The sequence below is a fragment of the Suricata suricatta genome, chromosome 15 (genome assembly GCF_006229205.1).
Source record: "Suricata suricatta isolate VVHF042 chromosome 15, meerkat_22Aug2017_6uvM2_HiC, whole genome shotgun sequence".
Classification (NCBI taxonomy): domain Eukaryota; kingdom Metazoa; phylum Chordata; class Mammalia; order Carnivora; family Herpestidae; genus Suricata; species Suricata suricatta.
The window spans coordinates 19,219,114-19,244,157 of record NC_043714.1 but is presented as its reverse complement, the minus strand read 5'-3'; the positions used below and the strand labels follow the sequence as shown (position 1 = coordinate 19,244,157).

The 25,044-nt window shown below is 36.4% G+C and overlaps 1 protein-coding gene across 8 annotated transcripts in view; it reads left to right on the top strand.

Moving 5' to 3' along the window:
* The window catches only part of NCOA2 (nuclear receptor coactivator 2), a 278,300-nt gene that overhangs the window by 92,101 nt on the left and 161,155 nt on the right, over positions 1 to 25,044 (top strand). For all 8 annotated transcript variants that reach the window (XM_029923147.1, XM_029923150.1, XM_029923143.1 and 5 more), the window contains exon 2: positions 1,356 to 1,412. The gene's annotated coding sequence lies outside the window, so the exon portion shown is untranslated. The remainder of the gene's footprint in view (positions 1 to 1,355; positions 1,413 to 25,044) is intronic.

Below are 25,044 nucleotides of genomic sequence, written 5' to 3'. Positions count from 1 at the left end.
TATACCCCAGTAGAGCTGGAAAGAATCGATGCCTTCTATTACATAACAGTTTTCTGCACACTACTCACTGACTGCCACTTGAGGAGGATCCATTCGTTTTACTTACTGTGATAACTTCCTATTTGCATACAGATTTTCTTTTGTTTTTCCCATGAATCATCCCTGACTGAATTCTAGCCGCATTTCATGACATTCAATGATCTCCAGACCGATTAGGTCCTTGTAAAAATCCAAATGGATTGTTTTTCTATTTCTTTTCTCTTGAGGCCTTTTTCTTTTTCCCTTTAGACCTCTTAAAGTAGTAAACATTAGCACACATAAAATATCGTAAGCACATATTTGTCGTGGTTGTGTTCCTCACGATGTATCTTGGCGACAGACTTCTTTAGTGTAGGGATCAGAGAAAATGTTGCAGGCTCCTTTGGAGGTGAAGTCTTTGTTCTCAAAGACATACTCCCAGCAGAAATTTGGCGAGCCTCTATCCCCATGATCGAAAATGTTCATTGCTTCCTTATCTACATTTGCTCTTGCAAATTGTTAAGATTGTCATATATAGCATCATTTTTGCATCATTTTACTTAGGATTTTTTTTTTTGAGCTAGCATATTACCTGGTCACTTCTGAACTTCTATAAACAATTATGACATAGATTTTTATTTCAATAATTTCAAGCCTTTAGATTCCCTATTAATCACAGCAAATTAAGATCACGCTGAATGGGGACGCCTGGGTGGCTCAGTCAGTTAAGCGGCTGACTTCTGCTCAGGTCATGGTCTCACAGTCTGTGGGGTCAAACTCCACGTTGGGCTCTGTGCTAACAGCTCAGAGCCTAGAGCCTGCTTCGGATTCTGTGTCTCCTTCTCTCTCTCTCTGCCCCTCCCCTGCTCTCTGTCTCTGTCTCTCAAAATAAAATAAAGACATAAAAAATTAAAAAAACAAAAGATCGCAATGCAAATTTTATTTATTTGTTTACTCAGCAAACATTGACTGTGCGCCGTGTCGCCGTGTCCTGAGACACTGCCTGGAAATAGTGGGCTCAGCCTCTGCTGCTTCTCAGCTCCGGATTAGGCCCAAGCAGCTACAAAAAAGTATAATAAGAGTTACGGTGGGAACTAAAAATGTGTACGTTAGACACCTCATAATTCACAATGAAATGTGGCCGTACATATTTTATGTTTTCTTATCCAAATAGAAGTAATACAGCAAGTCTCCGTCTTGATTTATCATTCAATTTAATGGCGAGATATTATTAATGAGCTATTTGTATACTGGTTGTAAAAATCACATCCATGCTAATGAGGCTAAGAGGATTCTGCATCTTTTTATTTATGTTTGCTTGTTTGTTTATATTGCAGATTTTTCTCGGATTGGGCTACAAATTTATAGATCTTCTGCACTGTGTACAGGCACAGGTAAGTCCAAATTAAGCCCTTCTATTGGTATATTTTGGTTTTTAAGTAAAATCAAATATTTAAAAATTACTCTATTTAGAGTTTAGCAAAATAATATGTAAATAAATGAAAGTAAAAACCAAAATGTGTATTTGTCAGAATTTCTGTTATATTGTAAAAATTCTGTCAGAATGCATTAGAAATGAATTAGAAGGTACTGGTCTTCTCCGTTTCTCAGTGTTTACTGTGTATATTTGAGACGAGTTTATGTACACCCATGGGATAAGTTGAATTATAATGTCTTAGCCTGGCAGAAGGTTTACGTTTAGTTTTATATATAAATAAAAGAATAGCTGTCATCAATTTTGGCAGCAAATGGAGGTAAATCGTTTAAATTTAGTGAGCAGGCTTTTCTTGTCCAACCAGTCTGAAAGTAGCTTCTCAGTCACTTCTTAACACACAACCCTGATTGATTTTTATCATGCGATATATTTTACTTCTAAGTCTTACCTACGAAAATAGAAGCTTCATGAACTTTGAGACTATTTTTGTTTATTCAAAAACTGTATCCCTGGCTTTTTAGGATAGTGCCTGGTACATAGGAAAGACTAAGTAAATGTTAAGGTAATTATTAGGTAGTAAATATTAAGAGTTCATCTAAGAGTTCATTTATATTTAGAGTCATTGAGCTCTGCACCTATAAATATAAACTAGAAGTCGTTTTTATACTTTTTTCTAAATATGAAGTTAATTGTATCAGATACTTGAAGTATATGACTCTTAAATGTTCTGAGAAATTACCTGTGTTGTATATTTTATGTACTAAAGTATGCTTCATCAAGATAGAATTCAGAGGGTAATGCTTCCAGTTCTGTATTTATTTTGTCACTAGTCTAGAAGGTTCCTATGATCAAGTTGTGGACAAACCTAAAGCAGGTGTGAGAGCTTTTTACCTCCTTACTGGATCATGCTGCCATATTGGATATGTTTTGTGGTATTTTTGTAGAGAAAGTGAAAGTTCTGAAAATTTCAGTCTAAGAGAAACCAAATAAGTTAAAAATTTCCCACTAACTGTCACTGGATACAAAATGTAACTTCCTTACTTGGTTCTCTGTTTCTAGATTGGGGAAACTTTTTTTTGTCATTTTTCCCACTTCGTATGTTGATGTTTGAATTCATTATCAAAAAGCTGTAGGAGGGACACCTGGGTGGCTCAGTAAGTAGAGCATGCATCTCTTGATCTCAGGGTGATGAGTTCAGCCCCACACTTGGCATTGAGCTTACTTTAAAAAAAAAATAAATAAATAAATAAAATAAAAAAGCTATAGGAATAAACAGACCACCCATTTCCTTGTGTCCTTGGCAGTTTTCTTTAGGCGTTCCAGGATATTGGTTGCTCTTATTGGGTTCTTCTCTTGTTTTGGGGGTTTTTTTGGTTTTTGGTTTTTTTTTTTTTTTTTAAATATTTGTTTATTTGAGAGAGAGAGTGCAAGAGCGCGCACATGTGCTAGTGGGGGAGGGGCAGAGAGAGAAGAGAGAGAATCCCAGGCTGACAACACAGAGCCTGACATGGGGATCCGTCCCACAAACCGTGAGATCATGACTGTGCTGAAATCAGGAGTCAAATGCTTAAGTGACTGAGCCTCCCAGGTATCCTTGTTCTCTTTTTTGATCTGTTTTCTTCGGGCACTGGTCTCTTCTGCCACTATGATTTTCATTTATAGAAAGAATTAAGTCTGACCTTTAGGGTTTTTTAAAATAAAATTTTGTAAATTATATAGTTATTTCGTATATTTGAGTTTATAAGTGCAACTTGCAGTGATTCCTTAGATAATGCTAATAACAGCAGCTCTTCTCTTTCAGTGTGCCAGGCATTATGTAAGTGCTTTTCAGTTATCTTTAGAATAACAGATAAGGAAATTGAAGCTTAGAGAGGTTAAGTGACTTTTCCAAGGTCATATCAAATAGTGGCAATTTGCCACTCCAAAGACCTTGATATTAACCACTGAGCTCTATTTTATGCTTAAATGGCCCTGAATACAAGCATGTGGCAGTAAGTGTAATAAAGGAAAATCATGCTGATATGTGAGGATTTCAGATTAATTTAAAAGTCAAACATTATTTTGCTTATATTTCATTTGCAGGTCCTAACTTTTAACCTTTATTTCAAACTGTGAAACATGACCACTCATCTGAAATTTAATGATTACCTAAACAATTTAACATTCCACTCTGGCACTTGCATTTCATACTCACTTTCAGAGGTGGGGACACCTGGGGGAAAGCCATTTGGATTCCTTTTTCCATTATAAATGTGGTATGCTATGAGTCAGCATTCTTTATCCTTGAAATATTAGAAATTTTAGTTTACAGATGGCATTTTAGTCTGATGGATGAATCACTTCTTAGAACAAGTTGTATGAAATATAGTGATTATAGAATTACATAGAACTCTTATCTTGAAAAGTGTAATAATTTAATCTCTGGTAAATTTTTAAAAATTATTTAAGAAATGAAGTGGCTTGGCTTTGAGGCATAGCAGAGTCGGTTCAAATATAACTTCAGCTTTCTTTTAGTTTCTTTTCCTTTTTTTAGATTATTTGTTTTGAGAGAGAGAGAGAGAGAGAGAGAGAGAGTGAGAGAGAGAGAATCCCAAGAGAGTCTCTATGCTAACAACAGCACAGAGCCCAACGAAGGACTCAATCTCACGAAACGTGAGATCATGACCTGAGTGGAAATCAAGAGTTGGATACTTAACTGACTGAGACACCCAGGCTTATTTAGCTATTTAGCTTATTTTCAGGGCTGAGGACATACTATATAAAAATATTTTAGGGGTGCCTGGGTGGCTCAGTCAGTTGAGCACCCAACTCTTGATTTTGGCTTAGGTCATGATCCCAAAGTCATGGGATTGAGCCCTGCGTGGGACCTTGTGCTGTGTGTGGAGCCTGCTTCAGATTCTCTCTCCCTCTGCTCCTCACCCCTGCTTGTGCTCGTGCTTTTTCTCTCTCTCAAATAAAATAAAATAAAAATACTTTGAGTCTTAAGATGTATAATAATGTGGACAAGATGTTCTTGAAGACAGTGTTGTTGAATACATCTTAAAATTTTGATTTGAGAGCATGATTAATTACATTTTCTCACACTTTCCAAAAGGTTTGTGTCTATGAGCCTAAATGTAAATTTCAGATTTGAGTATATGGAAAGGGAATTCTGTCGTTTGAATTAAAAAGACAGTTTATTTAACAGACCAAATTGTGCCTCTTAATCTATAACTACATCAGTATTTCCATTCCATTCTCACATTTGAAGCAATTTTAAAGTTAGCCAATAAAATATTTCTAGAATTGATAGTCATAGCAGGAACAAGCATTAGATAACTCTTTTGGACAATATAACCTTGAAATGTAATTTTCTCTTCACTGTGGAAAACTGAACTCACTGTGGAATCATATGCACTTTGTATTTATTTTTTAGTCTATTTTGTGTATGCCAGAAGATTTTGGGTGGGATAGGCGGGTGAAGAATTATTTACAGATACTAGTGAGAGCCAATCTCTTGGACGCTAATATATGGAGATGTCAATTCTCCAAAGTATAATAAAGTGTAATACACTTTTGGTAATTCTAATATATTTCGTTGTTGTGTACTAAATACTAAAAATTATATTAAATATATCAAGACATAAATAAATTTCTGTCCATATTGTCTGTGGCATGGTTGAAAGTACTTCTGAAGTATTTGTTGCGTTTTGAATTTGCTCTTCGTTCATAGACGTAGGATGTGTGATTAGCAGCCTGATTTAACTAAGAGGTGGGTGGGGCAGCTTGATTTGAGTTACAGATTTGAAGCTTTGAGCGCTGTCCACTGAAACTCAGTATTGATCTAAACAAATATTGAGGATGTTTAAATATATATATCTTGCTTTAGGCAGATCTATGGACAGTTAAATTATATTGCTCCTTTGTGTATTTCCTTGAAATGTTGGCATGGTAGGCACTGTGATCTGGAAAATAACAAATATTTCGACAGTCAGCAAAATGCCCTCAGTCATTTAACTGTTGGAGCCAGAATCCAAACCCCGCCCCCCTAGTTAGGCTCCTCTCCTCACAGGCTTACTCATAAGTCAGAAAGATCTTCTAGTGGGTGTTACTGACACAGAGCCATCAGTTGGAAACTGGATGACAGGCCAGTTTTTAAAGCATTTGTACTAGACTGCTTTCCTTCTTTTTTATGTACACGTTAGTGTAAACAGATTGGCCTAGTTGTCCCCAGAAAATTAAATTCATTCAGCACCATTAACTCAGCTTTCTTGCTCCCCTCCCTCCTTTTACCTTCAGGCCGTGCCTCTTTCCTTCTGATTCTCATTCCTTTCAGAAAGATTTATTAATCATTTATATTGTGCTAGCCTATGCTAAGTGCTGTGGGAACCAATACTTCTAATACCCCAAATTATTAAACTGGACAAGGAATATCACTACAAGCTTAACTCCCTATTTCCTTACTCATTGTTTTTACATTGAATTTTGGCTTTCTGATTTTTCTCTGAAGGAAAGAAACTGAGCAGTAATTTATGAATTACATGTCTTCTCTGAATCTATCCATAGTAGAGGTTGAGGCACGAGTAACAACCACGACAAAAGCTATCTCTCCTAAGTAAACATTTTGTTTGTATGGGGTTAACGATGCTTTCAAAGTGGGCTCCGGGGAGGGTACACACCTCCTGAGGTAGATATGTTGTGCTTGGTCAGGTTGAGGTAATCCCAGAATCCGGACGGTTAGTTTAGAACCATGTCTTTGCTATTTCTGTAGGTGCAGACAAGCAGAGTGATGTTAGTAAACAATAGTGCTTTGCTGAAAAACATGCCAGAAATATGAGGGAATCTGATTCTTCCGGTTAACTTAAATTCTGGAAAGGCACATTTTAGAATTACAAATAGCAACTTAAAAACATATTTTTAAATCAAATTCATAAGCTGTTTCTTGGATTGTAAGACAGTTGAGTTTCAATTTAGAGCCATTTTACTGTGAGAACACGTCTTTCCATTGAAAGTTTGTTGGTTGTTTTTTTTTTTTTTTAATGTTTGTTTATATTTGAGAGAGAGAGACAAGAGCGTGAGCAGGGCAGGGGCAGAGAGAGAGATAGAGACAGAATCCGAAGCAGGCTCCAGGCCTTGAGCTGTCAGCAAACAGCCCAGTGTGGGGCTCAAACTCACGAACTGTGAGATCATGACCTGAGCCAAAGTCAGCAGCTTGATGGAAGTTTCTGCGTGTGACTTCTGTTGGTGTAGCTGGTGTTTTTTGGAAATCATTAAAATTAAAAATATTGCCAGTTTATACTTGTATAAATCTTTTGAGTTAGCATGTCTTAAAGGAGGTAGCACCAGAATCGGAATCTTCTGAGAAGCTTAGAGTGGGCTCTGATTCCTCAGCTTTGCTTTTCTGTACTATAGAACAGGTGGATGTGTGCCCAGAAGTGAAGAGAAGTGGTTTAGGGATTGTTAGTACAATGTGTTTCCTGCTTTTTGGGTTGTTATTGGCCTTTTCATTTCAGTTCAAACTTGTATACTCTCCTTATCTGGATAGTAGCATTGTTACCTTTAAGAAGAAAGTCTCTAGGAAGCAAAATCTCACGTAAGTGCTACCATAGTAACGTTAGGAGTACATGGCATTTGATTTTGAGGTAGTAGGTTTCTTAGCTATCTTGTTCACTTTTACTTTGGAAGGAAAAGTGACAGATACATGTTATTTTCTAGGGAGGTGTTGAATTTGAGTCCGTTAACCTTGCCCAAATACCCTTAAAGATAAAATAGCAAGTCTTTAAGGCTGCTTCCATTTACTTTAGAAGCTCAAATCATTTACGTCTTTCTCCATTGTTTACAAATTCTTGATAAAAAGGATAAATTATGCATTTATTATGAAATTATCCATATCTATAGAATAATTAAGTGGATAAGTAGATTTTCTCCTCCCCCACCCCCCGCCTTGATTCTTTGGCCTTAGGAAATAGTTGCTTCTATTGAGACTTCTATTGCTAGCTTGAGGCTCAGATAAACTGGAGAAATCTAGAGAAGTTAATAGCTAAGTTTGCAAATTGTAATTATTTAACCTACTTCTATGCTTTGGGTTGTTGTAGCATTATTTGCGACCTCATGAATGATTCATGGGTGTCTGCAGTCAATGGAAATGTATTTTTGTCCCAGTTACACCCTGTCTTCCCATCCAAAAAGAGCAAAAGGAGGATAAGATATATATAGCCCTTAATAGTGGCTAAATGGGAATTTAACCAATGTATGTAGCTTAATTTTGAAAGATTTCTTAAATACATGTCTGCATGCAAGGTTGGTTTATGTGGTATCATAGCCTATAGGATTGTTTGCCTTCACTGTCTTTTTTTTTTCCTGCTATTCGATGTATTTTAAATAATTAAATTGATTTTGAATTTGTTAATTTGAGGACCTCACTGTGTTTTTAACAGTTTTGAATTTTTTGGTGCTATTTACATACATTTTAATAAGCAAAATCCTACACTTGACATTCTGTGGTCTCAACCTAAATGTCTGGAGCTTTGCTCCCTAACAATCAATATCACAGAGTTGGAGCACGGTTTTATTGCACTTCCTTGAGAAGTGAAAAAGACTGAAAAGGCAGAAGTGTCATAGGTGAGGGTAAACTTCAGTGGAAAAAGGAGTGGGGAAGTTTATGGAAGATCTACCAATGCCTTATAGGAGTACTGAGACTTGTGAGTTTGTATTTAAACTATAGAGTAATATCTTTAACAGAAACAACTGTGTCATAATAATTGAATTGATGTCTGAAATTAGAATAGCCAGAGTAGGGGCAAAAGGAAACTGTTGCTCTCTCAATTTCTTTAACTTCTTTGTCATTCAAAAAGCTATTTGAGCTAGACTTGATTTTATTTTTTAGTTTTTTTAAGAGACCACATGAGTGGGAGAAGGAGATGGGGGCCTGGGGGAGGGGGAGCAAGAGAGAGAGAGAGAGAGAGAGGAATCCCAAGCAGGATCTACATTCAGGGTGGAGCTTGATGTGGGGCTAGATCTCATGGCCATGAGATCATGACCTGAGTGGAAATCAAGAGTAGAGTCAGATGCTCAACAGACTGAGCCAGCCAGGTGCCCCATCTAGATTTTTTTTTAAGTTTATTTATTTATTTTTAAAAGAGAGAGTGAGCAAGCAGCGAGTGTGAGCAGGAGAGGGGAGAGAGAGAGAGAGAGAGAGAGAGAGAGAGAGAGAGAGAGAGACTGAGAGAGACTCAAGCAGACTCTACTCTTTCAGCAGAGTCTGATGTGGGACTCAATCTCATGAATGTGAGATCATGACCTTAGCTGAGAGATCAAGAGTCAGATATTTAATCAACTGAGCAGCTCAAGCTCCCCTAGAGTTCTAATTCTTCCTTTTATATGGCAGTTTTATTACAGTCCAGAAAATAAACTTTTGTTTCATAGGTTAGTTATAAGAGTGTGAAAATAGGAGATCGTTTTGAACTAATGTGTTTTGAAACTATATTGTGATTTACTCAAGCTATTATATTTGAATAGAAGAGAAATGTAAAATTTCCTTGACTTAAACATCTGTTAGACAGATTACGCTTGCTTCATGAGTCTTATTTATATGCAATTTTGTTTTATTAACCTAGTGGAATCTAGAGTTTATCCTTTCTTTGAAACTAGATGCTTTGGAACATTTAAGTTTTTCTCTAATGTAGACGTTAGATGTTTAATGTTGCTGCTTCAAAATACTCACAAATTTTCATAAAATCTTTATTGTCTTCCATGTAAGTTATTACTTCTTTGAACTTGTTCACTGACATAGTTATAGGATTTGTCAAGGTCAGGTTCAGACTTTCTCTTTAAAGTATCTTTTGAAATATAAAATAGCCTTTTGTAAAATACTGCTGTTATCTTTTAAAATGTATTTTTATTTTAACATATCCTACGTGGCTGTGCATATTGCTTTAAACCATAATGTGGTCACCACATTTATGTATTTCCCATCTCACTATTTTTTCTTCCTTATTTTTAACAGTAAATGTTAAAAATAAAGAAATGAAAAAATTAAAATTTTTCTCCTTTCACATCACAGTGGATTATCACCAAAGCTCTTCAACCTCGTAATCAAATAAAAGCTGTCTGCCATGCTGTCCACGGTCCACCAGACCCGCTGCCCTTCTGGCTGTCCTCGAGTTCTGCGGGGTCGGGACTGCCACAGTGGGGGCCGGACGCTTACTGCGTGACCCTTACCGATTCTGGAATGGAAAATAAGAGGCATTTATTTATTACTTATTGATTCGGATACATTTGGTATCTTTGGCTTATTGTGATACTTCTGTCTACTTCAGTGTTTCTTTTAGTCAAATACTTGTTTTTACTGAGGTCCCTGTTGATTAAGGGCACACTATCTCCCACTAAATCACAAGGGCTGGTTATGAAAAGAATACACCTGATCACTTATTTATATAACACATTGAGGTCTCATGAGGTAGTTCAAGTTTTCACAGTGATTTGAAGCAGAGATAAGTACAGGGCACCTCAAGGGATAGAGAGAGAAAAGGAAAAACAAACATTTACTATTCCTTTTGGCACGACGTGGTTCTTGGCCTTGACACGTGTCGTGTCAGTTTAAACCCTGGATAAATTCTTTGTGTGTCAGAATGTGAAGTGTGTTCTGAGCGTGTCTAAATTCTCTGATTTGAAGTTGAAACTAAACTACGTTTTATTTTTAAAGCACTCAGATTTTATTTCTTCAGCCGCCATTCACGAAACTGTGTCTTTCAGCTCATCTGCTTTTGGTTGAATCTTGTAACTGTTGCAAAGACATTCTGTGCCGCATTCTAAACTAGTCAAGTAGGAAAAATGATTCTGATCTCAAAAAGGGGGATGTTTTGATTAACTGATCACATCAGATACTGCAAAATGAGCTTTGTCAGAAGAAAGGACTCAAAAGATGTAAATCAAAGAAGTGAAGAAAATTGGGTTAGAAGCATCCTGCATGGTTAAGATATGTTCTCAATATATAGAGCATGTCAGTTAATGTTTTGTTTTTTCATTGTTTTAGTCCCAGAACATTTTTAACATTATAGTTAACCATATATGTAATCATGATGGGACCCCAAAGAGGTAGAGACTAGGATGTGAACATAAATTTAGAGGTATATGTTTAAGTCATCTGTTTAATTAAGTGTAGTTTGCTTATATTTGATTACATTTCTTAGTTATAGTATACTCATCAGTGTGGTTTCAATATAGAAACATGAATGTGGAACCAAGTACAGTAAAATCTTGGATTGTGGGTAACTTGTTCTAAGGGTATTCCACAAGACAGGCAAACGTTTATAATACATTTTAACTTGATAACTGAGGGGTAACTTACAATACGAGTTGTATGTGATGCCGAACATCACACGATCACAGGATCACAATGAGGGATTGTGGGTGATCATCTCCCATGCTCAGATGCTCAAACTGGGTCCGTGGTGTTTGGCAGAAATCAGTGATTTTTCAGAATGTTGGAAGGTGCCCACAACTGGCACTAGTATATTTTTTCTCACTTCAAAGCACCTGCGGACAGTCCTTTGCTTTCCCATACAAGAGCAAGCTTAGGAATGCTTTGCCCCATTCTAGGTCAGGCTGCCTGCAGAACTAGACCCTTTCCTCTGCTGCCTTATTGCCAGTTACACTAAATACAGTAGATGACAAGAGTTTATTAATACTGTCCTGTAGTCAGCATCCGTGGGAGGGTACACGGCGGCCCCCATGCAGAAACAGAGGCCATTGAGCCAGCAGATAGCAGTGACGCCATTAGTGTTAGGGTCCTACACAATAACCCTCCACTCTTTTGTCTCCCTCACACCAGCCACGAAGGTTTTCAAAGGTAAATGCAGGTTAATTTGTTGATTTTTCTTTATATTTTGTATTTTCTTTATTATTTTGTATTACAATATTGTAATCATTTCTATATGAATGTTTTTGGGTTGTGGAACAAATCATTTGAGTTTCCATGATTTCTTATGGGGAAATTTGCCTTGAAACACAAGTGCTTTGGATTACAGGCTTGTTTCCAGGATGAATTATGCTCACAAACCAAAGTTTTACTATATTATCAACCCAGAGCCTGTTTCAATAACAGTACAAGTGGAGTAGAAACTCCTTGGAACTGAAGGATCATTTATAATTGCTAGTATGCATATTGTGCTTACCACGTGCCCCGTAGTGTTCTTTGCTCTTCTTATAGTAATCCACATAATCCTCAAAAGAAGTTTGAGCTATTGTGTTACCATTTTAGAGATGGGGAAATAAAGGCACTGAGGCATATTCATTGGTTAGCAGATAAGTCTCTCTCTTCTCTAAACCAGTCAGTGGAAATCAGTCTTTTGCTTCTTCAGTTCCATTCTTCGGAGGGTGCGTGCATAAGATTCTCCATTTCATGTCCTCAGGTTCCATTTTAGTTCGGAATTCCATTTTTTCCCCTGTTGATCAAGAAATTTCACAGAAAGCATTGCTGATCTGCCATGTTTAGGCATTATTTTCCTTCTCCCTTGTCCTCTCCCTTGGCCCATAAAGTTGCCAAGCTGTGTATTAGAAATGATTATTTGATATTAATTAATAAAGAAAAATGCAAGTCACAGAAATGATACTAAGCTGTTCCTTGGCTTCAAATTAAGTTACACAGATAATTCATTCAGTAGGACTTGTGTTTGGACATAAATCTATTTAACACGGGCTGTTTTGTTTGGGGGATGGATAAAGGGGCCAGCCTACTTTCTCTTTCATGTCCTTTTCTTTATATATAACTTTAGAAGTTTTCCTCAATTAAAAAATGTTAAAAAGGAATTTCCTGGGTTTCTGATAATAAGAAAGCTTATACAGGACTCTTTCACACAAAAAGAAGAAAATTTTCAAATGCAAATTTCAATTTTTAAAAGATGTTTACTTATTTTGAAAGAGAGAGAGGGACAGGGAGAGTATGAGCAAGGGAGGGACAGAGAGAGAGCGAGAGAGAGAGAGAGAGAGGAGAAAGAGAGGGAATCCCAAGCAGGCTGCATGCTCAGCACAGAACCTGACTTGGGGCTCCATCCCATGATTGTGGGATCAGGACCTGAACTGAAATCAAGACTGACTGAGCCTCCCAGGCCCTGCTTTATTTTTATTTTAAAAATTATATTAAAGTGACTAAAGAAACCTTTCAATTACTTTTAAAAAGCTTAATTTATATTGAAGTACAGTTTCTATTTCTTGTTGCCTCTATTAGTTTTTAGATAATCATGATACAACCTAACAGACATGGCATTTATAATTTATAAAATGTAAAAAAATTAGGCCACTCATTTTCTTAGATATCTCCCAGTTTTTTATTTTATTTTATTTTTTTTTTACATAGGTTAAATTATACCTGCTTGATAGGATTAGTATATAGTGTTTTTACTTGCTCATGGGTTTTTGTGCTATACCTAACAGTATTTACCATGAATATAAAAAAGAGGTTTTAGTTATCACCTCGAATGTACTTTACTCACAGCTGCCATTTTCCTTTTTCTCTTTTACTTTAAAGCTGTTTTTAAGCATATACGTAATGAAGTTGTAATTTAATTAATACTGTCAAATACGCTTTTACTGCTTCAATAATTCATACTGTTTTTAAAATCAATGGTTAAGTCTAGTTCTAAAAATTTTACTTTTGAGTCTTTATTCTATAACTCATGGTTAAGTCTCTAAGTCTTCTAAAAACTTTGTTTGATACACCTTTTGAAAACAACTTGACCACATCCTTTCAAAATAAAATGTGGAAATAGTATTTTCATATTAGAATGCTTTAAGGGGGAAAAATAGTTAAGGAGAGGGAGGAGGCAAACGCAAGAGACTCTTAAATACTGAGAACAAACTGAGGGTTGATGGGGGTGGAGGAGAGAGAAAAGAGGGTGATGGGAATGGCACAGGGCACTTGTTGGGATGAGCACTGGGTGTTCTATGGAAACATAATAAATAAACTATAAGAATAAATATACCATAACAATAAACTATAAAAGAAAAAATAAAGTTAAAAAATGGGGAAAAAAGAATTTTAAGCAAGAAGCTTTTCTTGCATATCTAGTCTTTTATATATATTGTATTTTATATTCTTAATATTGATTTGGGAGAGAGAAATTATTCTTATTTTATAGATAAAAATGCTGAGGCTCAGAAAGATTAGTCAAGGTCAGATAGTGAGGTATATAGGTAGCTATAGAATTTGAATCTGCGACTATATATTTCCCAAATCTAATCTCTTTCTAGAATAATTTAGGGTTTCTTCTAGTGGTGAAAATGAAACTTCTTGATTAGTTGAAAGTCCTGGCTTGTTTTTCATCCCCCCAGCCAACTGATGGTCTCTTCCAATTTAATCTGTATTCATTTCTGGAACAGTGTTTGTATACACTAAGGTAGGATATTTTAAGTATATACAGAAACAATTTATTTGGACTTTGTTCCATATACATTTTACGGTGTGATAAGACAAATGGCAGACATTAAGTTACATAAATGGGATTACAAAGCAACGTATCGACATACGTAAAATATCGCACTGGAGCAGGTACATAGTGCGGGAAGGCTGATGGACACTGGATCCGTTCCTCTCCATCTCTTGCCCCTCTTAACCAGATGGTTATCTAGCTGTGTGGATCATTACAACCAGAGTAGCTAGAAATGAAGCGCAGAAATAAGGGTTAATTTTTGTTGTTGGTACTCAGGTGTCACAAAGTGCTCATTTTTTGAGCATTCTGATTAGTAGTGGTTTTATGGTATATCCTAAAGCTGAATACTTTTTCCAAACAAATACTGTAACTCCTGGACATATGGAACACAGTTCACCTCGTTCAAGCCATTTAGTTCTGGGCTTTGGTTCTGTGTACTGCTACTTGGTGTTAGGACACTGTGGGCAGAAGGTTAATAAATTTCTTTTCCTCTGAGGCCTCTGATTCTGCTCAGTGTTGTTACTTTTGCTGTTCCCATTCAACAATAGAGGCTTTTCTGAAGATATTCTCTGGCTACTACTTTCAGTTAACTTACCTTTCCCCCTGATCTACGAGAGACCAACAAATACAGTGTTTTCTATGTTACCAGCTGCTTATGTTCCCTGAATGGAACAGGGATTGAAGTTCCTATAAGTTACAGAATCATCTTTCATACCTGGGATTTCTAATAATATTTTCCGCCTCAATTTTAATGAGTGGCTCACGATGCTTAGTTAGCATCTTCTTTGGCTATGTTCAGAGCCAGGGTGACGAATACATGTGCCACTCCTCCCACCTCTCTTCCCCTTGCAAGTCTGTGTAAGCGATGTGGTATTCTTTACAAACGGCTGGCACTGGCTTCTCATTCTTGATATTACGTATGGAGTGGGAAGCCCCCAAAGGTGTTATGCAGCACCGTTCTTCAGGAGTCTGGTAGGCTGGTGTACGTACAAGCACTCCAAACCAATTCTGATTTTTCTTTGTCGTATTGTTCTTTCTATTCTACCCATCACCGAGGACAAAGATAGTGTCTTGGGTTCAATACCTTTTCCCCTATCTCCAAGAGAAGAAATCTAGCTGCGATGAACATCCAATTTTGTAATAATTCATGAACACTCTACTCAGAAAATGTGGTTTCACCTTTCTTACTTCACTCATAGGGAAGCAAATGGTAGACTGAGTATAAAATTCAGTATTCCTACATCTTGCATGAAATTGGGAAGAATTTTATATAACCAAGCTTGATCCTTGTTTTACCAAACAGATTTCCTGGAAAACAACCATAATTGCATAGGTTAAAACAAAAACCATTTAAGAATTAAAGCAGATAACATGAATCTCATTTGGTCTAATTCTGGTGCTGGCTTTTATCATGGTCAAGATTCAGACGCCCACATTTCCAGAGGGCTTAGGACTCTGCCCTGGGTCTGCAGCCTACTTGCATTGTTTCACTCACCAAAGGAAGTAGTGGGAGTTCAGCTCTGGTGCTACAAGTCATGCTTCCCACTGAGCTATACCTAAGACTATGGCATCGAATTTGGGCTCTAAAGTATATAAATATTGGTGCAAAATGGCAGAGAATTGAAAGATAGGTGTAATCTTATTTTGATGCCTAATTATAGGCTAACACAGATGATTTCTGATGTATAGTCCTGGACTCTTGACTGTAGAAAACAAACCCAGCTCAAACCAGAATGAGCAAAATTGGAATTTATTTCTTCAGATAAGTGGAAAGTCCAAGGCTACAGTTAGCTCTGGGCACATCTGGATGGGAGGACTCAGATGGTCACGCCAGGACCTTCTCTCTTATTTTGTCTCTCCTTTTTTTCTGTGTTGGCTTCTTTTTTCAATTAGGACTTCATGTGATGATAAAGAAGGTCATCAGCAGCTCCAGCTTACATCATTTTAAAAGCCACCATTCCCCTGTAACTAGAGCATTTTCCCCCCTAATAGTGCCAATAAAAATCATAGAAACAACTCATTGGCCCAGGTTATACTACCTGCTCATTTTAGAACCAGTCATGACAAGGGACTGGGGGTAGAGCTAGCAATTTGGTCAGTCCCTGATCACACTAGGAGGAGCATGAAAGGATGGACATCCATCCCAAGGGGACCCCATATGACCTGACTGTGGAAGGCTGAATGCTTAGGGAGGGAGGAATCATTGTAGGTCCTACAAAAACTCCTGGTTTTGTCGTCTTTGCATAACCAGTGTCCCTATGGTCTACATCATACCCTTAGCAAAAAATAATTAGTAGATTATGTGTATTAACAAAAATATGAGTATGGGAATGTTCACAGCAGCATTATTTATAGTAGCCCAAAATATTCAAATGTCTATTAGCTGATCAATAGATAAATAAAATGCACATATGTATTACGGAACATACTTTGGGAATGAAAAGGAAATAAAATAGTGATGCATGCTACAAAATATTATGAACACAGACCAATTATTATGTTTAATGAAAAAGCCAGTAATAATAGGCCACATATTATATGATTCCATTTCTGGGCATGAAATACCCAGAATAAACAAGTCCATATAGATGTAATGTAGATTAGTGATTGCCAGGAATGGGCTGGGAGTGGGGAAAAATAGGAGAGACTGCTTCTAAAATTGATTGTGATGTTGACTGAACAATTTTGTGAAAGCACTGAACTCTACACCATAAATGGGTGAATTGCCTTAGAAAAATTATGAATATGGCCATAAAGTCACACTTATCTAGAAAACAGAAGACCAGCCAGTAGAACCAGGCATATAGAATACATCAAGAAATGACAAGAAATGACAAGAAAACACTGGAAAAGAACAACAGACGAACAGGTAAATTATGATATATTCATCAAAAAGAAATGTCAGTGAAAATCCTGATAATTAACATACCCACATTTAAAAAATTACTAACTTACAGATATGACCTAAAAATAGTATTTTGGGAATATTTAATCTAGGCGTAACACATCTTAATGCTAATCCTTAATAGTGTTATTAATATGTTGCCAAAGAAACTAAGAAAGCAAAAGATCACTATATATTAGAGTGATTTTATTTTAAAATGTGCAGGGTTTTGGTTTTTTTTTTTGTTTGTTTTTTTGGATTTTAAAAAATCTTTCAGGGTCAGCTTCATTTAACTGAAAAGTTTACATCTGAAGATGTATTGCACATCTTCAGAGAAGACGCAGTTAACAATTTCTCACCTAAGTCTGAGTTTAAGAGGAAGGAAAAGATTATTACTTGGAACAAAAGAAGAAGCAAAGGATTACAACAACAACATCAAAAATGTAGAGCAGAAATGCAGCATGATAGCGCGGCATAAGCACGGAAGGTAAAGTAACACAGAAATCCACAGAGTTTCAGAGGGAGATTGGACAGTGAGCGTCACTCAAATTGTAAGTGACTTCTATCATTTATACTTTATTGCAAAAATATTTTGCTAACCATTTTGGCCCTTTTATCACATTTTTTTAAATTGAGGTGTAATCAATACATAATAATAGTTTGGGGCATACAGCATATGATTCAAAATTTGCATGTATTGCAAAATGATCACCGCAAGTAAGCCTAGATAACACCCATCACTGTGCATGGTCAGAATTTTTTTTCTCTCTTAGGACGATGCCTCATTTTGTTTTTAGAGGATCACTAAACCAGTCAGGAAAAAACCCAAAAACAAATGTTTTTGATCTTAATAAGGAAACGAGAAATTTTAGAGAGTGCCTGTGGTTGGGATTCGGGGATAAAGGGTGAGACAGAAAGTGGGAGAAATCTTCCAGGGTTCTGCCTAGAAAGAATCATAGAAATTGATTTAAGACAAGATATTTTGGCTTCAGTATATTTCTGTTCTGTCATTTTTTGTTATTCTAAAATTTACTTGTAAAATGAGACTGCAAAATATAAGGTAGAATGTTAATGGCTAATAAAGAATGAAAAATTATCAGAAATTTTAGAGTGCCATGTATTTGTAAATGATGTCTGTGTATTTTAAGGGTCCGTGTATCAGAATTTCAGAGGATTGTTTTAAGACTTATGGATGTACTTACATAAAATTTGGCATTCAGAAATCCTTGCTGCAGTGTTTTTTAACTTCCTTTTTAAATCTCAATTCACCGTTCTTGAATCTTTTCCCCCCACTAAGAGCAAGTCCCCCTGTCTTAGAGGCTAGAGGATTTATTGTCTTCCTTGAGAATTTTCTTTCCTTAACTTTTTAATTGCAGTGCTGTTATGGGCCCTGCCCCAAATTTTTCTTAATTTTTCATTCTTTTCATTTAATTGAGCACATCCATTTCACATTAGGGATGTACCTCTTTTTACCTTAGGAAGAAACTGATATTCTCTGAGTGAATTGTAAAATTCCATTTAAATTAATGGCAAATGTTGAAATGTGTTTCTGATAATTAGGGAATCCTTAACGGAGGAACCATTCTAGATTTTTTTCAAAAGTCTTTTCAGCCCATATATATATATACATATATATACATACACATATATATATGTGTATGTATATATATGTATATATATATATATATATTTTTTTTTACCTTATATCTAAATTGACAGCACTTTGCAAAATTTAGTGTTATTTTGAGAGCAGAGTGAACTTATTTTGGGGCCAAAATATTTCTGCCATACCACCAGCTACACAGCTTTTATAATTTTCAGAAGTGTTCCTATGTAAGGACAGGAACCGGAATCTATTGAGTAACGCATTATTATTTTTTTAATGTTTTTTTGTTATTTAATTTTGAGAGAGAGAAAGACAGCATGAGCAGGGGAGGGGCAGAGAAAGAGGGAAACACAGAACCGGAAGCAGGCTCCAGGCTCTGAGCTCGCTGTCAGCACAGAGTCCTACACGGGGCTTGAACCCACCAGCCGTGAGATTGTGACCTGAGCCAAAGTCGGATGCTTAACCGACTGAGCCTCCAGGCGCCCCACGCATTATTATTTTTTATTTTTACTCTTTTGCAGTTTCTTTCATTGGAGTACGTGTATTCTGCTGATTGTCACATCTGTCTCATCCTAGTTCTCTGAAAGAATTGCCAGTTAGAGTCTAGTTCTTTGTGTTGATGTTCTAAATAATCAGGAAAGGACAATATGGTTTTATGTCTTAGGTGAAAGTCCTTGCTAATTGGAAACAATTCAAAATTTCTTTCAGATTTTCTCTACTGAACTTGTTCTTCATTTAGCTTTGGTTTTTTGGTTTTTACTTTTTGAGTAATATCACATTGATTTAACTTATTTAATATGTAATATTCCTATGTATAGATAGTTTTAGTAGAATTTGATCATTGGTACTGCCAGATTATTTGGTTTTTAAAAAAAGAAAAAGATTCAGAAGTGTTCTTTTAAATATTAAATTCTCCTGTATATTGGAAAGAAAATTCAAAATTTACATGAGTTTTAAAAATGTTTATTTATTTTGAGAGAGAGAGTGCGTGTGCTTGTGGGAGCTGATAGGGGGCAGGGAACAGAGGGAAATGGGGAGAGAATCATGAGCAGGCTCCGCCCACCCAGTGAGGGGCCCCTGGGCTCCATCTACAAGTGTGTGATTATGACCTGAGCTGAGATCAAGAGTCAGATGCTTAACTGACTAAGCCACCCTCAGATTTACATGATTTATATAGTATTTTTAGGCATACAGTTCTTTTATAAGCTAAACTGAAACTATTAGTACTTTCTTATTTCTTTTTAAGGACTATATTCTACCATATACATTCTACTCTTACTGAATTTATGGTGATGATTTCAGCTTACGAGAAATTTCTTGGGAATCAGGAAAGATAGAGTTTGGCAAATGAAGTTTGATAACTGTAGATGAGATAAATAAAACTGAAAATGACAATCTTAGAAAATGGCATTTGTCTCTTTAAAAAATTTTGGATTGATAATTTAAAATCAACTTCTGATCAATGTACTGGCTAGGTAAAAAGATCATTGTATCAAATGTAAAGGTTTTTTTATATGCCAACAAAAAAATTAATGTATTTCAGTATGATGTAAATCTGTTTGGCCTAACTCACTGTGACGGTTCTTTAGCCCAGAATCCTGGTGGTGGAAGATCTCGCATCAGTGTTTCTGTTGTAAGAGCTGAAGTGAGTGGGGTTCACCAGCATCCTGAGAAATAGAATAGCTCACTTAGGAGCAATGCAGCTCAGGTCCTGAGTATGAGTGCTTTTCAGTTCATGTTCTGTGTGGATTTTGGGGTTTCTTATCAGTTGTTTCTTAAAGGAGTCTTAGAATACTTACCAGTATTCTGAAAGCAGAACCTTTGGGGAAATTATTTTGGAGCAAATCTAATCCTTTTGTTAAATGGGGAAATAAGTATTATTGGTTTAATCATTAAAGACTATCTGTAATACAGATGTGAAATGGATTTGGGGCTAGAGCTTGGTGTTCTACACATTTATATTTGAGTATAACCAAAATTGTTCTGAAAACTGTTCAAAGATGACATAGTGAAAGAATTTTGTGATTGGAAACAAGTACTGTAAACTTTTGACCCTTCTTCAAAAAAAAAAAGCCACCCCCCAAACTAGAGTTCTGTAAAGCACCTACAGATGGCAAGGTTTAGCGTATAGTCAACTCTTCCCTTCTCAGCAATTATGATCAGGTTACACTCCAGACACTTCGGAAACTTCAGTGTTTTAATGGGGTAAAGTTGGATCTGAATTGCCTTTAGGGTGCTTGTATATATTAGAGAATCATCAAGAACATTTAGCCTAAAAAATTCAGCGTTTCGCCAAGTTTTTATTATTGCTTTAAGTGTTTCCTTGACATAAGGTTTTTTGTTTTTTTTTTTTGGCATGCATTATAAGTTAAACTCACTTAGACTGAAATTTCTCAGATATTTGCTGACTGCCTTTGGCTACTCTTATCATTTAAAAATTCAGAGGTATATTTTCACAACACAGAAATAGGTACTGATGAACTTTTTTTGTCCACTGCACTAATCTTAGAAGATTTACAAACACAAATATTAAAAGCAGTTCACAGGTCATTTTCTTAAATATAAAATATCAAAGATAAACTTATTTTTCTAACAAAATGCATAAGTAGCTACATAGAGTGTTTGTAATTAATGTATTTTACTGTTAATATTTTTGATGGCATTAGAAGTGACTTAAACTGGGCATGAAAGGATAGTTTTCTTCATTAAAAATACTTATACTTAATAAATAAATTCCCATAGATTGAACAATGAAAGACTTACATCTTCAAAAAGGAAAAAAGGATTTCTGCTTTCTTTTTTTTTAACATTAAACATTCATGCTATCAATTTTGTTATTAATCCTACATGTTATTTCTGGCATGATGTCCCTTTGCAAGATTGTATCTGATAAAGAAACTAATGATTTCTACTGATGACCTCAACCACTAACCACTAGTTGTTTCTTTCCCTGTGTTCTCTCTTCTAGCCCGTACCCCTTGATGGCCTCCCTTGGGCTGATGTGTAATCTGACTCTTGTGACAGATGTTAGACGGTGGAGAAAGGGGATTCTCTGTTTTTAGACCAGTCGGTTAAGAGACTGCTATACTAAATCTGTGGTCAGAAGAAAATTTCTTTAGCCTTTTAAAATTATTGCCATCAAAGGAAAAGTACATGATAGTATAAACAAAATATGACAGAGAAAAATTGAGGGAGGAGTATGAAAGACAAGAAGAGAAGTTAGACATAACTAAGGACGTTTTGGAGGAGGGGGTAGAGTTTTCATGTTGTAGCATGTGCTTTGCTTTGACTGAATCTGGCTTAATTTCTATAAACATCCCTCCATCTAGGATGAATCAATGCATTTCAGCCGTGTCTGTACCTGTTGCGGAATACTGGTGATGAAAGTTTATAGGCAATTTAAAGATGGGGGAGAAAAGTGAAAAGGCTTGAAGTTTCAGAGATCCCACAAGATTCTGCCAAGTATGAGCACCTTCTGACATGCCCCACCCCCCCCAAAAAGGCATATACTTGCAAAACCCCTGTTTGTCAAGTAAGTTTCCATGAGTTGGAAATCAGTTGAATCAAAATACACACTTTTAATTCTTTCAGTAATTATACCTGTGTGCAGAGTCCCTACAGTTTTTCAATATCTTTATCAAATGTACTCTATAAAATGAATCTCTATAAAATGTTTTTCTGTGGAAAGTATTCTCTATGGTGAGTGAAAGGGTTTTCGCTAGGAGTTTCCTTCACTGGGTAATGGGATGAAGGAGCAAGGGGAAGAGCTGATCGTTTAATGCATAGAAGCCATGTTTGCGAGCAAATGAGTCATGGTTGAGGGTACAGGTCCCCAGGACCAGAAGCAGATGATCATTTGGTTGCTCTGACTTGCTGTGACTTTCTATCCATCCCAGTGGCGAGGACCTGGCCATCTAGTGCTGTCGCTTACTCTTTGTCTAACACTTGGCGGAACAGAACTCTGACAGGATTCTGGTTTTACTTACTGATGCTGAAAACATGAACATGTAAGCTCTGGAAAGCATTTAATCACTGTAGTTTCTACACAGTCAAGTCCAGTGAGAGCATCTTTTAGTAATTTACAACTTCAAAAGTTGAGTATTTGTTCCCTTAAAAATCTTACTTTATTAAAACATTTAATTTAAAAAAGGGAAAGAGCTTCTCAGTTTTCCCATTAGAGAACACAAAACGAAGTGCGTAATGACTGCTTATTACACAATCCTCACATAAGCACAACAGTTTAAATTTACAACAGGGTACCAATTACAGGTACATTTAGTCAGTTGAAGCATGTAAAAAATTAGTATTAATAAGCTCAGCCTCCTTGACAGTACTCTGGTGCTTAGTTTGCTCCCATTTCTTTGAGTGTATCATTTTCTATTAACTAAGACACTGCAAATCTGTCATTTACTGTGCAACATCTTGCGTATAATAGAGACTAGAAGTGAATGTTTATTTGAGAGATGGCAAAGAGAGGGCTCCTACTTGGCGTTAAGAAAATGGTTAGAAAAAGAAATGGCATATGCCTGTGTAGCCTTTTTTAATGGGCCATGATATATTTCATATATCTTCCCTTTTACTGCATATTTACAAACAAAACATTAACAAAATTAACATTCCAAAGCGTATTCATAGATTTCAGTTGCTAATTTAAACTGCTTTGAAAAATCCTACAACACAGTGCTCTTTTAAATAAATATGAGGTTGGGCGCCTGGGTGGCTCAGTTGGTTAAGCATCCGGCTTTGGCTCAGGTCAGATCTCACGGTTCGTGGGTTCGAGCCCCACGTCGGGCTCTGTGCTGACAGCTAGCTCAGAGCCTGGAGCCTGTTTCAGATTCTGTATCTCCTTCTCTCTCTGACCCTCCCCTGCTCCAGCTGTCTCTCTCTGTCTCTCAAAAATAAATAAAAAGCATAAAAAAATTTTTAAATAAATATGAGGTAGAAATTCATTATAGTTGTCTTTATTTTTAAATGAATTGCTTATATGTATGTGTTCAAAATAAATGAATTCAAGCATAATTTCATACAGTGTTCTCTTTTATTAACTATACAAGCACATTTATGTAAACAGACAGTATTAATGTCTGTTGATTAGGCAGATTTCAGAATAGGTTTCCTTCCTTGTGCATCAGAAAAGCAAGTGCAAGTTTCTTCAATGAGAGTAACTCCAAATACCTCATTTTAATTTTGGTAGTGTGGTTATGAAGAGGGGCTCGGGAGGAAGGGTGGCTAAAAAGACTGAACTGGTATTGGGAGTATGATTTCCATCGGTAAGAATCATCTGTCCTGAGTGTTTCGCGTGTCAGTTCACGGTACCGTAATCATCTTTATTTCTTAGCATCCTTATTTTAGAGCTGGAAGAGGACCCAGTAATCATTTTTTAAACATCAGTTTTTAAAAACTAAGGCCTAAAGATCACAGATGATTTTCTGGCGGTTGCGTAGGCGCTTAGGGGGCTGTGCTGGGACAGGCGTCCAGGTTCTCACCTCCCCAGCTCCCTGGGTCCTGCTAACAAACCACGTAGCTTCCCCTAATTGTTTCTGCAAACTAAACATTTTCACTGTTTGGTGTTAGCTAATCAACGTGTGGTATGCGTAGATTCTGGTAAGATCAGTAATTGGGATTTCAGTGAATATGCGTAGATGTATTTTTAAAACCTCTCTGATAAGTTACCCTTAAGACTATTAGATTGAAAATTAAAGTTTTGACATAGGCCCATCTATAAGTTTTTGTGTGTGTGTGTGGATGAATTTAGGTTGACGTGTTTTGAATCAGAATATAAATGTGTGTGTCTTGTATATTGAGAAGTGGTAATTGATTTCTTTTTCCTAGTGAAAAATTGGAAATACTCTTAATGAAAATTAGTATTTGAGTTAAAACCACAACTTTACTTTTTTACTCTTTCTGAATGTGTTAGTTTGGGGCTGCAATTGTTGTTTTTGGCTGTACTAAACATTAGAATGATGCAGTGTTTGTACTATAGAAAGTACTTAGGACACCCGAGAACGTAGATCCTGATTACCCTTGTTGTGGCTAGGGTACTTACGTGTTACGGTGAGAATCCGTGGTATGCTTGCAGTTGCTGTGAGAAAGTCCTGTCCAGATCCAGGTGTGCTGTTTCAGAGGGGCACATGCACCCCAGTGTTTATGGCAGCCAAAGTATGGAAAGAACTCAAATGTCCATCAATGGATGAATGGATAAAGACAATGCGGTATATACGTACAATGGAGTATTACTCGGCAATCAAAAAGAATGAAATCTTGCCATTTGCAACTATGTGGATGGAACTGGAGGGTATTATATTAAGCAAAATTAATTAGAGAAAGACAAATATCCTATGATTTCACTTACATGAGGAATTTAAGATATAAAACAGATAAACATAAGGGAAGGGAAGCAAAAATAATATGAAAACAGGGAGGGGACAAAACATAAGAGGCTCTTAAATATAGAGAACAGAGGGGTGCTGGAGGGGTTGTGGGAGGGGGATGGGCTAAATGGGTGAGGGGCATTAAACCAGGATTTGACCAGGAATCTTCTCCTGAAATCATTGTTGCACTATTTGCTAACTAACTTGGATGTAAATTGAAAAATTAATTAATTAAAAAAGAGAAAGTCCTGTCCACTTTGGCTTAAAATGTATGAGTTCAATGTGAAATATTATGGTACTATTAAAAATCATATTATCAAAGC